Source organism: Talpa occidentalis, unplaced genomic scaffold, assembly GCF_014898055.3.
Source record: "Talpa occidentalis isolate TD23 unplaced genomic scaffold, MPIMG_talOcc4v2.1 talOcc4.3, whole genome shotgun sequence".
Taxonomy (NCBI): Eukaryota; Metazoa; Chordata; class Mammalia; order Eulipotyphla; family Talpidae; genus Talpa; species Talpa occidentalis.
In genome coordinates this window covers 45,927,533-45,931,334 of record NW_023603184.1, presented here as the reverse complement: position 1 = coordinate 45,931,334, position 3,802 = coordinate 45,927,533, and positions in this window count along the sequence as shown.

Below are 3,802 nucleotides of genomic sequence, written 5' to 3'. Positions count from 1 at the left end.
AAGGAGTGTTTTGGCTTTTACTAGACCAGACATAAAATTCATAAACTGTTGCAATGGGTAGGATGGATGAATATATAATTATTTCTAGCTATTCTTTCCACAGACAAGGCAATTAAAGACTCAGAGAATTTAAATGACTTATCTATGATTATAGTTCCCAGTACAGACCAGAATCAACCTTGTAATGGAAACCTAATAACTTTGTACCTGGTTTCAAATCCCAGCTTTACCATTTACTGTGCATGCCTTCATCATGTATTTTAAATAATGGCATTTTAATTTTATCATTTGTTTAGTGATGAAGATAATCATACCAATCATTCAGAATGTGAGGTTACATGAAATAATGTACATAATTTATTTAATTATCTTCCCAGCACACAATAGAAACTAATGTATCTTTTTTTCATGCATTACTATTACTACTATTGAGCTAATTCTAGAGTGGAGATCTACTACTGGAGATAATAGGCATGACCTAGAGAGCAAACGCTCAGCCAGAATGATTAGAAAATATTGATATCAAGCTTAACAAATTGAGATCATTGGACAAGGGCAGCAAAGATTACCAAAAGAACAAAAATTGAAGGAAATATTTAGTGACATATCTATATGGATAATAATATATCTATGTTTCTAAATGAATTTTATTTCATAGCTTTACATTTTAAACATAACAGGAACAATTTTTTCTAATAGTATCAAAGACTCATCTCACAATTTACCTTATGTAGTGCAATGTGAAGTCCAGGTACTAAAATATAATAAGGCAAATAAGAAAGGATTTAATGAAATTTAATAAACTGTAATGACAAAGCTTAGCCAGCAACATATGAAGAGAAAAACATTTTTAATCAGATAGATAACCTATTTAATGCTCACAACATGCTGAAATGTAGTAATATTTTTAATTCATAGAAGAATACATTGAAGTTTTGAAAGTCAAGACATTTGTGCCCAAGTTTTCCCGAAGAGAAGGCTGGGAGACATTTGCTCATATAGATTGATATAAATTGAATGTCCTTTCCATATTTTCATGTTTCTTTGTTGGACAAATTGGCTAAATTAGTGATAAAGATGCCAAGCTATCCAATCAACACTGCACATTTATCATGATATCTTTTTAATATTTTTTATTTATGCATATAAGAATGGGGTACAGCCCAGAGGCATGGGAGGGTGAGGGATTCACCAGAAACAGAGCGGGGGAGCAGAACGGCAGACTGACCAAACACTGCTGAGGGTAGCAGCGAGACAAGAGAGGTCTGCCGCGCCATGTGGGTATCTCTGAGGGCAGACAAGAGAGGTCTGCCGCGCCATGTGGGTATCTCGTGGCTGCTGGGATCAAAACCACACTGAGAGTCTGCAGACCACTTCACAGCGCTGTGCTCAACTGCCTGCACCACCGGGATGCCCTATCATAATATCTTTAGCTATCCAAAATCTGAGAGTTCAAGGGGATAGCATGACTTTATTGCAGGTAATTGTCCTATAATAGAATTTTTCTGTTAAATTATTTTGTTTAAGTTTCTTTAATAGAAATCTTCAAACAAAGTTTAACATCTATTTGAGTCTCAACTAACTTGTGCAAACTTTTATAATTAACACAGAATAAAAAGGAAATTTGAATTTATTAATCAAAAAAAATTGGGTTCATATCTCATTGCTGCCATTTTACTGACTGTGAGAACTTTATGCACTTTATTGACAGTAGTATTTTATAGATTTTTTTTTTTTTGTATGAAGTATAAGCTTATTCACATTTATGAGCTAATTGAAAAAATGTTTGATTTTTTTTTTTAATCTTAATTTTATTTTTATATTCCCCATACAATTGCAAACCCCATTCTGACCCAATCCTTCCCTCCCGCCCCACCCCCAAAGTGTCTCTGGTTCATAGTTTTTTGTTGATTTTGATTTTCACTTTCTTATATTCATTTTCCTGGTCCTTATTTAAGTTTTCTAGATTCTCTGCTATGAGTGAGACCATCCGGTATTTTCTTTTTCTTTTGGCTTATTTCGCTGAGCATGATCCTTCCAGCGCATCCATGTTGCTGCAAATTGCATGTGTTATCTTTTTGAATGCTGAGTAATATTCCATGGTATATATGTACCCAATCTTCTTGATCCAGTCATCTACTTTTGGGCATTTGGGTTGTTTCCAAAGCTTAGCTATTGTAAACAGTGCTGCTATAAACATAGGGGTGCAGGTGCTCTTTGGAATTGATGTTTCTGTGTCCTTTGGGTAAATACCTAGGAGTGGAATTGCTGGATCATATGGAAGCTCTATGTTTAGTAGGTCAGAAAATCTCCACACAGCTCTCCATAGTGGTTGGACCAGTTTGCACTCCACCAACAGTGGCAGAAGAGTTCCTTTTTTCCACATCTCTGCCAACATTTGTTGTTGCTAGTTTTTTTAATATGTGCCATCCACTGGTGTGAGATGGTATCTCATGAAGTTTTGATTTGCATTTCCTGATTGCAAGTGATGTTGAACATTTTTTCATATGTCTGTTGGCCATTTGCATTCCTCTTCAGAGAAGTTTTTTTTAGCTCTTCTGCCCATTTTTTGACTGGATTATTTTCTTTGTTGTTGCTGAGTCTCATCAGCTCTTTGAGATTTTTTGTGATCAGTCCTTTATCATTAGTGTTGGGTGCAAAATGTTCTCCCAGTTGTGGGGTTTCTTTTGTTTTTGTTATTGTCTCTTTTGCTGTGCAGAACTCTTTAATTTGATGTAGTCCCAGCTGTTTATCTTTGTCTTCACTATCACTGCTTTGGGTGATGTGTTGTAAGATGTCTTTGATGTGCAAATCCCGTAGTGTTTCGCCTATATTTCCTTCTATTATTTTATGGTTTCAGGTCTTATGTCTAGTTTTTAATCCATTTTGAGTTGATTTTGTGTATGGTGTGAGGTAGGGTCAAGCTTCATTCTTTTGCATGTAGCGCCCAGTTTTTCCAGCACCATTTATTGAACAAACTTTCTTTGCTCCAATGCATAGTCTTTGCTCCTTTGTCAAAGATTAGTTGACCATAAATCTGTGGGTTATTCTGGATTTTCTATTCGATTCCATTGGTCTGTATGTCTGTTCTTGTTCCAATACCATGCAGTTTTGATGATTATGGCTTTGTAGTATAGTTTGAAGTCTGGGAGTGTGATGCCTCCATTTCTTCTTTTTTTTTCAGTGAGCTTTGGCTATTCGGGGTTTTTGTGATTCCATATGAATTTCATCAATAATTGTTCTATTCTTTGAAGAATGCATTGAGATTTTGATTGGAATAGCATGAATCTGTATATCGCTTTTGGTAGGATGGCCATTTTAATAATGTTTATTCTTCCAATCCATGAGCAGGGATGTCTTTCCATTTCTTTGTGTCTTCTTCTATTTTTTAACAGTGTTTTATAGTTTTCTTTGTATGGTCCTTTACCTCTTTTGTTAGATTTATTCCCAAATATTTGATTTTTTTGTTTCAATAATAAAGGGTGGTTTTTTTTGATTTCTCTCTTCAGATTTATTGTTTGTGTATAGGAAGGCTACTGACTTTTGCGTGTTGATTTTGTATCCTGCACTTTACTGAACTGACTGATGAGTTGAATTAGTTTTTTCTGTGGAGATTGTGGTTTTCTATGTATATTCATATCATCTGCAAATAGTGATAGTTTGACTTCTTCTTTTCCTATTTGGATTCCTTGGATGTCTTTCTCTGTCTTATGCTCTGGCTAGGACTTCCAGTATTATATTGAAAAGCAGTGGTGAGAGTGGACATCCTTGTCTTGTTCCAGATCTTAATGGATTTGCTTTC